This window comes from Stegodyphus dumicola, chromosome 10 (assembly GCF_044657685.1).
Source record: "Stegodyphus dumicola isolate Sdum_Otavi_A_Nest chromosome 10, ASM4465768v1".
Lineage (NCBI taxonomy): Eukaryota > Metazoa > Arthropoda > Arachnida > Araneae > Eresidae > Stegodyphus > Stegodyphus dumicola.
The window spans coordinates 115735418-115749085 of NC_140777.1; the positions used below are offsets into that span (position 1 = coordinate 115735418).

A 13668-nucleotide genomic window follows, 5' to 3' on the forward strand; every position below is an offset into this window, starting at 1 on the left:
GCAAGGAAATTAAAGTGAATTATTAATACAAAATATTAAAACTGAAAATTTTGCTTTTATTTTTAAGATATTAAAAATCTTTTGATCATTTTTAAACATTCAATAGCCCGCAAATTGAATTATTCATAATTAAATTATTTTACAAAATCAGTTTCTAATTTCAGTTAATTTGTATTAAAAATTGAATAATAAAATCAGCCATTTAATAATCTTTATATAAATGAATCATCTTTCTTTAAAACATGTAAGGAATTTATAGTGTTTTGATGACATTGTTGGGAAATTGTTAAAAGGAATAAATTGTATTTTTAAAACTAAATCAATTCCTAGCCTCAGAATAAATATGTTTTCGTAACATGAGAATGCTGCAGGCTTTTTTATATATTTAATACTTAGTTGTAAAAATTTGACATTATGTTAACAATTCTTTATATCATTCAAAAGGTAACTCAAGAAGCTCTTCTAAAATTCTATCTTTCTGCTCACACAATTAAAAAAAAAAAAATCTGAAAGGCCTCAGATTTTAGCAGTCACTCAAAGAGGCTAAAAGTTTATGAATGCATAGACTATCAATACAGATGGGGCAGTGGAAATAGCAAAACATTTTATAAGATACTGACACCAGAAAGTTATATATCTTCCATATATTTGAAAAATGAAGAAATATATCATGTAATTATGTAGAAATATTAAAATGTTTTCAATTAGATATATCATGAATTAAATGCATTTTAAATCAATCAGATTAAAAATTAAAAAAAGCATTGTTAAGAACTGTGTGTAATGCTTTTAAATAGCTTGGCTTGTTAGTCAATAATATATTAGATTTTAAAGGTAAATATGTTAAATTTTGCCAAATGGCAAGAATTGAATGAAAAGCGAAACAAGTTTACGTCTGACGATATGAAGTCACATTTCAAAACTAATAGCCCTTTTAGATTAAAAAAAAAAGTTCTGAAAATAATTTGCATTAGTTCATTGGTATTATTTTACGCAAAATTCAGTAAAATGAAATTTACCCGTTGAAATCAGCACTAAATTAAACTGTAAATTCTAGCGCATGTTAAAGGTTGTCTCATCCAGAATTTTATTACTAACCATTCATTTCAGAGCAAAATAAAACAGTAATTGCCATTTATATGACAATCAATATCAAAAATTTAAATCTGCATTTTACGCAATATAGAAAAAGTTCAAAAGATCTACTGTTTACCATGCAATTAAGGCATTTTATTCTGCTATCAACTCTACCAATTATTAATTCCATTAAGTATATTCAGTTTACTCTTTCTGCTCAATATATGCAATGTAAAATTTTCCATAAATTTATTACTTCATTTTATTTTGAGGTGAGCTTTTATTCAACTCTCAATGTCAACGAGAATGTTTAGTTCATTTTTTATTCGGTCTCAAAAGAGAAATCAAAATACGTGGATTTATGAATCAAAATACATGAGAAATCAGTGAGAAAAGCACTACCTTAAACTGTGATTATATATAACAAATGCAGTGAATTATAGTTAAAAAATAGTGAAAATATTTATATTTCTGAACTATTTCATATCTAACATTTTCAGTTTCGCATATGTGGCAATTTAAGAACTTTTTTACGTATACCAATTTTTTGAAATATCTGCAAATTTTGTATCTTCAAGGAAAGCTTATTCTTTCACCTTTAGTATATAAGTAATGGTAATTTATTAGATAAAATTACTTAATGGGGAATACAGAAAAATATCTAACCACTTACCTTTGTGACTTCATCTGCAGAGAGACTAAAAACGTAGTTCAGCTAAATCTGCTATAATAAATGTTTATAATAATGCTAAATTATGCAATATCTATTAATATGACAAATTTTTGTAAAGCTATTTATTTGGATGAAAAATAAACACATTCAGAAATTTATGGCACTATATTATGATTAACAGAGGAAAAACACTTTTCAAAATTCAAAATAGTTTTTATTAATCAAATTTATCACATTTTATTTGAATTCATGAAAAACAATCTTATATCCATGTATTCTTATGTAGTATATAAGAACTCTTGATAAATTGGATCTGCCTTTCACAGCACCTAAAATAAAAAAACACTCTCAATTACTATATGTGAATATAATTCATAATTAAATTTAAACAAATGACTATTAGAATGCAAATTAAAGGAAGCATTTAAAATATTTTAACATTTAGTACCTATAAACAGAGTAGCAATTATTTGATTTTTCGATTATAGTAAAATAAACATGGGGGATGCCTTTTAAAATTTTTTATGTCAGAAAATAAACTCAAACCACCAGCAGTTTATATGAGCAGTTTTATCAATCAGCCACTGGTAGGTAACCTGGATACTGAATCAACATATAAAGTTGCCAAGATAAAGAGAGAAACAAAATTATGATAATCACATCTTACCTATTCATAAAACTATTTTAAATTTAATGTATAGGCAAGTCCAAAAATAGTGAGAATGAATTTATTTTGCAACACAAAGTAAAGTCTTGCAGGAGCAAAAAAAAACTTGTCTCATGAGATTGGCAAGTAAAACATAATTAAATGTATCTGGTAACATTTATCTGACAGCACATAAGTAATTGTTAGCTACGTGCAAAAAATAAAATCTGATCAGGGGCGTAGCTAGAGGGGGGCAAGGGGGGGCATCTGTCCCCAGGCACAGAATCCAAGGGGCGCCAAACTGATGTTAGAACATTTTAGAATTAAATGTTTTCCATCCTTGGCAAGCAGTAGGGGGCACAAAATCTTCAGTTGTCCCTGAGCGCTGAAAACCCTACCTATGACTCTGAATCTGATCATGTTAATGCAATTTTAAACTTTTGAACTTAACTGCAGAAATTTACCAAAGAAGTACTTGTAACAGTAGTAAATGAAGATGTGGCTAATCTTTACTGTATGGTACACCTTGGTTTCTGTCTGAAAAAAAAAACGCAAAGTGGTATTGGTTGTTTGTGAAATGTGGAAGCCCATTGCGTCAAATAAGTTTTTCGGTAACCCTAATGTTGATAATGTTGGCGAAAGTAGCCTTTGGGAAAAAAAAAAAAACTTTTTTTTTGTCAATAAAAAGGAGTTACTTCTGCAAATATTGCCAACATGTTGTGATAAATTTAGTTTTGGGCTACTTTTTTTAATAGTAAACATTTTTTACGGTCCCAGGTTTTTGGTTCTTACCATTCTTTTCAATTGCTGTGTTTGGTTGCACGGAAGTGGTATGGTCTTGTATTTTGAACATGCTATTTATTATTTTGGTGTGGGTACCATCGTTTGAGTATGTCTGAGGTGAGTAAGAGACGAAAAATTTGCATAACATAAGCCTAAACATATGCATGTGAAAAAAGGTATGTTAAAAAAATGACGTTTCATTTATTTTTTGTCTCTGTGTTTTAATTTTTGTTAGAAGATTTGTTGTTTAATGTTTTTATGTTAGGAAATATGTATTTTTGGTAACTTATTCCTCTCTGTTTGTGTATTTTTGGTTGTCTGTGTGTTAAGACAGTGGCGAATTTTTTCTGGTAACTATGATATTTTTAACTTTCTGATTTTCTTAAAGTGAAAATAGATCAATGTGTACATGGACAAAGTTAAGGCAGTGCACAATGCCCAGTTTGTGCAGTTCTCTGTTTTAATAGGTCAATGTGTACATGGACACAGAGTTTGTGTATGTCTTTGACTTCTTATTTTGGTTTTGTGTAGCGGCCACCTTGAAATTGGTGCCGATCTTGATATAAAAAAAAGAAACGATTCGCCAAGGGTTACAGTAGAGTAAATTTTTACCAAAGATGTTCTACCATAATCACCGTTTCAGTGGTTTAAACACTAGTGGGGCAGTATGCAGAGATGAAGATTTAAGTTTTGTTTACACAGCATGGTGGTTTAGGCACTCCAGCCATTACAGTGAACAAAATTATAATAAACATAGCCACAATAATTGTCTATAAATATTGATGTATAACACTGCATTAACTAATATATTTCTTATGCTATTATATACAGAATCCTAAATCGAAGGGAAAATCAGAAGACTGTGCATGCATTTTCCTTTAACTGAAACATGGATTTGACCATACAAATCTCAGTCTTACGGGACATGCCACACTATGCAGATAGACAGTAAAAAGTGCTTGTGTTGTTTTTATTTGTTAGAGGTATGAAATAAATATACTTCTAGATTTTAATTTTTTCTTTTCTTGTTTTACATTTGGATAACCTATCAAAAAGTAAGGAATTTTGATATTATTACAATATCGGAGTTAAAATAACCATTATTGGACATGTTAAAGTAATGAAAATTTTAAATTAGGTTAAAAAGTAACCCTTAATGTGGCATATTTTTGAATTAAACTCTATTGACATTAAAAACAACAAAACGTCCCTCTTTATTAAGGACTTTAATTAACCAATTTTAAATACGGAGCTATGAATGAATTTTTTCCCTTGCATGTTATAATAACTGAAACAAAATTACTCTGATACAGTCAAAATTCCTAAATGCAAGTACATAAAATTTACTTTAGCAATTTAAAGAGATAAGACACACTGAACACATGAATAAATATCTATCAAAGAATAATTTATTAAATTTGGCCTGTTCCATAGTAAACTTTAACCATTAGATTACATTATTACACAATGTTATCAGTTTGAAAAGCAAGTCATATGCCAGATCTTGGATGTAAAAGAAATGCACAAAATAATATACAGGTTATTGAAAAATGATGTATACCAATGTTTATAGATATGATTAAATGTAACAGAAAATTTACTGTCACAACCACATTTTTAAGTGAAATATATTATTTTAACATTTTACGATATTTAAGGTATGGCATTAAATGCAACATTATGTGCCTGGACATAAGTTAGTAAATTTAAAAAAAAAAATAATAATTAAAGAATGAATGTCATGAAAAATTTCAAAAACAAGCAGAATTTAATTTAGAAGACCTTTAGACACTTATGATAAATAAATTTGAGAATTCTTCACCCAAAATTAAATTATAATTAACTAAAACCAGTTTGACTGACCTTCTACAAAATCCTTCAGCTGCAATTTTTTCTAGCTTGAAAACCAAATTCTTCTCCACATGGTAATAACATCTCAACCAGTTGAAATTCCTGCAGAAAGTTTGATAACACAGTAATAGAATTAATAGAATAGAAAAATTAACACAAAAGTATAGAACATCATTTAAACTTAACATTATTACAAATTTTGGTGCTTTCTGACTATCTGCAAAGCTGTGAAAATTGGCAAAATGGTTAGTTTATGGTTCATATCTACTGCTCTGTTCACAAGTAGTAATTCAAATAAGCACTTTATAAGAAACAAGAAATTTTAGGATGCACACACACAAAAAAATATACATTGGGTCAATATTCACATATTTTTCATCGAATGGAATACTATTCAGAAATAAAGATTAAATATAAAGCATGTAAATACATGTGTGTGGTATGCATATTCATAGTTTGCTATTATCGTGTGCATACTCTTGCTGTTTTAGCTTAAGTTGAAGCTGTGAGGGTAGATGATAAGAAAGTATCAGAATTTTTCATGTATAAGAAAAGATTGCCCTGACAATAGTATCTCAATTGTTTAGCACTGACATTTACATAGCGCATTAGAAATATATAGTAATATATGTATAATAAAAAGATAATTGAATATTATTAATTCATTTTTTTAAATGCCAAACTTTAACAATTCTTTCACTAATTAAACAGAATTCTTTCACATGAACATCTAAAATCCATTCTTAACTAAAGAATAAATAATAAAACCATGTAAATTTCTTATCAAGCCCATCATTTCCGAAATGTCTACTTCTGAAAGTTCCCAGCATTTCTCAATATATTATTAAACTAAGCATCAATGATCGTCATGTTCGCTAATGTGGCAATATCTTTCACACTTCTTTGTTACCACAAGTAACAAGTAGGCTTCAATAAATCTTTAACTGTTACATGCTACTTTTGTCTAAAATTTGTACAAATAATAAAATTAAATGAGCTCTTTATAATATGCTCAAAGAAATAATTCTTATGAAAATTTGTATGTTATATATTGGCCTGATTAATGATTCAGGAAATAATTCAGGTTTTCAAAGTGCTTCCAATAAGTCAAATTTCAGCTTGTGTCAAAATAAAATCTATAACACAAAGATAAGCAAATTTCCTTATGAACAATGCATTTTAACATTATTCAATCGCACAGTACTGATTGCTTCAATAAACATTACTGTAACTGTGTTATTTAAAAGACTGTAATGTTTTAATTATTTCCTTAATTAAAACATTACAGTCTCTTCCTCCTTCTAACACCAAAAGAAAACCCAGATAAGAAATATAAAAATATCAGTAAAAATAAATTATATTATTGAATGACACTTTACATTAATTACACTTATGCATATATTATTTTATTATAAATTATTTCAAAATCAAAGAAGAGAAGGGGGAGAAACTTTAATATTGACATTTCTAAAATGATATAAACATTAATCATTTAGTACAGTTTGTTATTTCAGGCAAAAAGAATTCACTTTTCTGGATAGCATTTATATTTCCATCTCACTTTCAATGAAACATCAAGAGAAATGCATATAATTTAAACACCAGTTTATTTTATTTATCAGACAGATTATGTCAACTCGAAAAAACCTATCGGTAAAATTCGGTAGTAATAATTCTGAATGTTAGGCAACTTGCAAGATTCAACAAAAATTATCAATACTTTTATTATAATGACAATACTACAGTAACATGAACATAAAATGAAACTGCATATAACTATAAAATAAGCCAGCATATAATAATGGTGCATTGGTTTCTAAAACAATGGGCTCGATGAAAAAATACATGTATTATGGTAGCTATTCATATTCTTCAGCTTTCCTAATATTCTCATGTTCACTTTACATAACTAAAGTATCTAAAATACAATAAAAATGCAAACAATATTTATGAGAAAATGTTAAAAGCAATCATAAGCATTTGATTGAATGACCATATTTTGTCTTCCTGCAAGTCGAATCTTAAAATGATATGCAGTTTGAAAAGTGCTTAATCCTTTTATAAAATATTCAAAAAAGATTAAAAAAAGGTACCGTTCTGTTATCAGGACCGGGTTCAGAAATGTATTTATGTATGCTTGTATATTTGTATGTTTGTGTGTCTACATATACACATCTATGCACATACTTACGAACACAGGTTCATACATTTCCGATTCTGGTCCCAATAACAGAACAGTACCCCCAAAAAAACTTGAATTACAAACTAGATTAAGATAATGTTTCAACCATACATATTTTGGACAAAACAATGCAAACTCTTATTTTTATACAATTGTTCAAACTATTTAACATAAATTTATTGCTGCAATAAAATAATAAGCAATCTGATCACACATATTATTTTGAAACTTAATGCATAAACTAGACTAAAAAAAATTCAATCATAAACATTTGGATAGCAGGGCAAATTAGATATTTGAAAAGACAGCCAGCCATTGAGATACACGTAATTCACGACAGAATGGTAACAATTGAATTCATAAAGCTGTGAAACATTTAACTGTCAAAATGACATAAATTCGAAAAGCAAAAAAAGTAAACATACAAGTATTGCAACTGAACTTACCTTTCATGCAACAAAAAATATCCATACAAGTTAACCTCATGGCGCAGCCATTTTGGACTTCGTTTCAAATCAGACAGATGTTTACGGATTTGCGGAAGAATACGAGGACCTAGTAGTTTGCCGGATACAATGTGCAATGACGCGAAAGAATATAGTTCTGTAGAACTTCCTACATTATTCCGTAATAAACAGTACTATTTCCTAATTTTTTCTTTATCTAATTAATTAATTAATAGGGAAATAGTTAAATAATGCCGAATTCATTTTTAATGAAATGTAAAATTTTGCATGTATGGGACGACCACCTTCCATCCAATATTTCTGAGAATCTAAACAAATTTTGGAATCTGAGAGTATCAGTAAATAAATATATAGAATATCGCCTCTCAAACGACCACTTCTGAAAGTGACCAATAGTTCTGAGATTATAAATAAATATTGATATTAAGTATTATTTCTATAAGACGACCATCTCTATATAAGACCAAAGTTTCTAGAATCTTGGATAGTCATCAGAGATGTGTCTTTACTGCGAAATTATCACACGACTGTAATTCAATATCAATAACAGATCGCGCGATTGAAAAACATTTTCTGTCCTGTAATTAGAGGAAAAAAATTTTCCTTATGAGGTATTTCTCCCGCTCTCCTAGCGTGCCTTCGTGGTGTAATAGTTCTGCACTCTGGGCCGGTATTTCAGAGGTCCGTGGTTCGATTCCCGGCGAAGGCGGTTGCTAATTTTTCATCTCTACGGCTTCCCAAAAAATCCTAATGTCTCTACAGTGGCGCCCGAACTAAAAAGGTGTGGGATAAGGTATATCCACACCCAGGATTTAATGATTGGATCCCCTTAAAAAAATGTTGGCCTTTAAAAAGAGAAGTAATATAAGGTATTTCTCCCGCTTTCCTAGCGTGTCTTCGGCCCACCAGCGGCCGAGCGGTAAAGTCGCTGAACCCTGGTAGTGCGATCCGAGGCTCGAATCCCACGAACGGGCTGGCTGCATGGGTGTTTTCGTGGTTTTCCCCACGTGTAACGTGTATACGAGCCAGTTTCCCTTAGAAAGTCCTCCACGAAGACATCCCTCCCCATAGGCAGATAGCCCTAGTGTGCTTTGGCATAATTAAATACACCACCACCACACCTAGCATGTCTTCGTGGTGTAGTGGTTCTGCACACTGGGCCGGTATTCCAGAGGTCCGTCCTTCGATTCCCGGCGAAGGCAGTTGCTAATTTCTCATGTTTCCTGCTTCCAAAAAAATACCTAATGTCTCTATACCCAAATTTTAAAAAAAAAATCGTTTCCGTAATTAAATATATCTATATCTAATTTTACCTATATTTGTAGTAGGGTTTGCAATCTGTAAGTAATTATACATGTAATTTATACATTTTTTATAAAAAAAATATATGTTATCTAGAATTTTGCAAATATTCTAGAAAATGCTAATCCATTGAAAAAAATCTTTTCCATGACTAAATAAATTTTTAAAAAAGTCAGAAAAAATAGCAGTTAAAATTAATAACAAAATAACAAGAATAAATCATCAATCATATCAATATTTTCAATGTACAGCATTTAGAAACAACTTAGTAAAATACATATGAAAAATAAAATAACGTGCAAGTTTCAGATGTGCAATGTCAAAAAATTAAAACTGGTAAATTTGAGAACAAATATCCTCAAAATGTTTGACAACGAAAGTCCTCCGGACAATGCAGAATGAATGTCCTCAGGATGTGAAATTGATGAACTCCTCAGGACATCTGAGAATCAACATCTTCAGGACATCCTGTCATATCCCGGGACATAGCGACTTAAATAAGACATCCTCAGGATGTTAAATTACGATCTCCTCAGGACATCTGAGAATCAACATCCTTAGGACATCCTAAGTATGTCCCGGGATATTGCGACTTAAATAGGACATCCTGAGGATGTTTTGTGCTATGGGGGACAAGTCAGATGAACTGCAAGATGCCGGTTTTGAACACTTTACTGTCAACCACAACTACAATTTTGTGGACCCGGAAAGTAGGTGTCATACACAAACAGTAGAACGGCTGTGGGGCAGTGCTAAATGGCGTAATAAACGCCATCGGGGCACTGCTCGACAGCATTTTGATTCTTACTTGTCCGAGTTTATGTACAGACGTTTGCACAAAAAAAACTGAAATTTTTTCTGCTATGTTGGAAGACATAAAAAATTTTATGCCACCCGTTTAATTGCAAATATATTTAGCCTTTTTTTCATAAAGTAATACAAAATTGTATTATATGAAATTAACGTCTCATCTAAATCAAAATAAAAATCTGAAATAGGTATTTACTATTATGTTTCCGTTCAGTTATTTCAGCCTTTTTTACATAAATAATAATAATAATAAACTGTATGATGTGAAATTAACCTTTTATCTAAATTAAAATAATAATCTGAAACAGTTAGAGAAGTGTACTCGGAAGCTTCATTTAATTTTTTTTTTTAAAAATACAAAATATTATCATCTTTCCAAAATTCTTTTTGTAAAAGCAGTCGCAAGGATGAAAGTTTAACGTGTCCAAAAATCAAAGAAAAATAAAATGTACATTTTTAAAAATAAACTTTTTTAGAAAAAATCCCGTTGAAAAGGTGTTAAGCTCCCTTTGTTAAATAAATTCGTATTTAATCGATTTATTGAAACACGAAATTTAATTTAAGTTCGTAAAATAGCTAAGTGCCTACGTTTCATGACGATGTGAAAATGGAGTGTGTAGAGTGAAATCTCGCTTTCCTATAGCCCATTATGTCTCAAAATGACGCGATTTCGTCACAAAACATAAAATAAAAAAAATTCTAATTTGAATTTCGAAAAAATCGCTTCGAGGTGCACAGGCTCTTGTCTAGATGCACCTATGTACCAAATTTCGTAGCCGTGGGTATATTAGCTTACGCGCAGCGCGAACGAAAGACACACACACAGACTGACGCTTTCTTTTATTATATGTAGAGATAAATAAACGTATATATATATATATATATATATATATATATATATAAATTATATACTAAATACGAATTCAAAAAAATTAAAATTAACTTACTTAAAACTGGTTAAAAGAAGACATTGAAGTTAATAGTGAAGAAAGTGTCGGGAAATAGCATCGAAATTAGCATCGAAAGGCGTTTCCTGTTTTTTTTTTTTTTTTTTTTTTTTTTTTTTTTTTCCGCCAAATAAATTCAGCTAAATAGGTATCCAAATGATGGCGGCTTGTCCCACGTTGTTGCTTGTTCCTCCATTTTGCGGAATCCCACATCCTTTCAAAGTGTTAAGTATGAGTCTTCGTAGATGGGTCAACAAAATTGTGTCGATGATTCACCTTAAAATGTTCAAAACCGGCAGCAATCAGTTCCTCTGTTTCATATCCAGGCCACGAATCTGACATTATTGTTGAGCCTTTCGGTCTGGAACTCTGACTAGAAATATTTCCGTTGTCTCCCAGAAAATTCCTTCCAAAACCCACTGTTGGGGAAAGGTATGACATAGATTATTCTTTCGACGCGTAAAAAGCTTTCGTTAATTTCGACAATCATTCCGGGCCCTCTAAATTTAATATATTGATTATCCTGAAAATTCTTCACACACACTTCACGTATATAATTATTCCAATCAATAACAGTCTTATCGGACAAATCCAAACTGATATTTGCACCATTTAATGGACGACTGTTCATATGCTCAAAAGTAAATAAATCTTAAAGCTTTTAAAAATTCAATACGACTGTTTTCAAACTACGTACCAGTTCCGACACCAAACTTTTGTTGACAATTTTGACATTGCATCTCCAATAAAATCCAGAATTATAAAACTTCATATCATGGCCATTTTTACAAACGCGTTCTTTGTATAAAATCCCAGCCTCTCTGAAAAATTCTATCGCTTCTTCATTTAAAGGAAGTTGGAAAATGTTGATATCTATTGGGAAAAAAATAATCACAAAAGGTTTCACATTTTTAACCTAAACGTAATAATCCGCGTAAATGTAGCAAAAAAAAGGTGTGGTAAAAACAAGTGCGGGACTAGTGCGGGATAATACTCTTTATTTTAGTGCCCTCTATAACCTGTGTTAGATTTAACTTGTATAATCCACAAGGGTCGCCAGTTTCGTAGAGATATCTGGGTAGTCATCATAGTACGTAAGTACCAAATATAACCTGAAGTAACCTGAAAAGAATAATGCTGAACAGAATAACTATTCGCACATGGTCATTAGCACATCTTTAAAACTTGTCTATACTCTAAACGTAAGGCTCATATTTTTCTTTTGTTATTCTAAATCATTTCCCTTATTAAATTGCAGAAGGCACCACATGTTCTAAATTTATGTAAATGTGAAGGTCACCGATTGTTTTAAGTTGTCGTAAGGCGCCAATTGTTCCAATTCTTTGCAAATGCGAAAGGTACCAAGTATTCTAAATTTTTGTAAATGCGAAAAGCATCTACTGCAAAACACTTTTTATAATACTCGGCAGGTCCTTGTGGGGCTATGCATTTTTTGCTGTCTAAATAGTTAGTACAGTTGCACTACAATGACATGACCTGTGGTTAAACACTTAGTATCCACTGTACTAAATAGCAGCTCTTCGCACCTCACACAATATCCGACAGGGCATGGCCCATATATGTCCTTTCTTCATAGATTTCGCCTAAGAGACAGTGACCAATGCATTCGTGGCAGCATTGGTGACCCAGATCACTATCTGTTTGACTGCTCGCACACAGGGAATTCACATTTAAAAAGACCAACTGCAATCAATATGCCGGCATGGTACAAGAACACAATAAAGAATAAATATGCGGTCAGCCGCATTACAGACTGCACTACCATTGCTGACAGCCTGGATTGACTTCTTTCCTTGGACACCGTGCCGTCAGCAGCCTACTCCGCACATATATTAATTTACTTAATGTCTTGTTTTTTTTTTTTGCTGTTTTTTAATTATATTTAAAATTATGATTAATTCAGAACTCAATTAATGTATTCCTCAATTTGTAATGTATTTCATCATCTTTACATCTGTACCTGATTATTATAGCACATCCTTAATATAACTTTATGCCTAACATGTACCATTATAGTGAAAAGTGTTCCGCTTAGTTTCAGCAGTCCCCACCATGCACCTTCTTTCCATGTTCTGGTCCTTATTTCAATGTTCTTCGTTTCGTGGCCATTCCCCAGAGGACACAGTACTAAGCTCCTTATTCAGATTTGTTCATATATTTATTTTTAATTCCATCGACGGGATCCAACAGGCTGAAAAGCACATAACCCAGTGGGCCAGCTATTCCGTCGATGGTGAAAAGAAAGAAAGTATCCACTGTACTTCAGCCTTACCTGACCTAACTGTATCATTTTATTTTTGTTATAACACGTAGAACATTTTGAAGATGTTTTATACATTCACTTTAAAAAAATCGTTTGTAACAAAAAAAAAAATGTTTTGAAGTCCTCTGAGTTACAAGAAATATTCAAAGGCATTTTGATATAATCCAAAAACCACAGCTCATTATTTCGTTTTGTTATATTTAGAATTTTTTTCTGCGTTCAGGATAAAATTTTGTTTCAAATACATATTACTAGAACAAGCAAATACTTTGATGTAAACTTCCAAAAGGTAATTTCTTTCATTTTTCTTCATAAACAGCTGAGAAAACATCATAAAATCATGGAAACACAAGGGATTTCGTAATTTATTTCCGGCTAAATATTTTTGTCCTTGCAACTAAAAATAGTTTTATTATGAGCATCACGAGGTACAGTAAAAGGAATTAAAAGAACAAAATGACTCAACACTTAACACCGATTATAGCAGAATACTGTTTACCATCAGAAATTGCCGGAGAATACTGTTATCATCATATATTCTCTTCAAAATTATCCACTGAATATTATTCACAGCATTTTGTGATATCTGGCGACTGTTTGGCGATCAACAGAGCATGCTTGGCGCAGGTAGCTCTTCTTCGAGAAG

General features: G+C 31.0%; 1 long non-coding RNA gene across 1 annotated transcript; it reads right to left on the minus strand.

Moving 5' to 3' along the window:
• Nucleotides 1-1751: 1751 nt before the first annotated feature.
• On the minus strand, nucleotides 1752-7778 carry LOC146995076 (uncharacterized). Its single transcript, XR_015043690.1, has 3 exons — nucleotides 7659-7778; nucleotides 5043-5132; nucleotides 1752-2079 (listed from the first exon to the last, which is right to left on the minus strand). It is a non-coding gene; the product is annotated as an uncharacterized LOC146995076 (long non-coding RNA).
• Between the last annotated feature and the right edge of the window lie 5890 nt (nucleotides 7779-13668).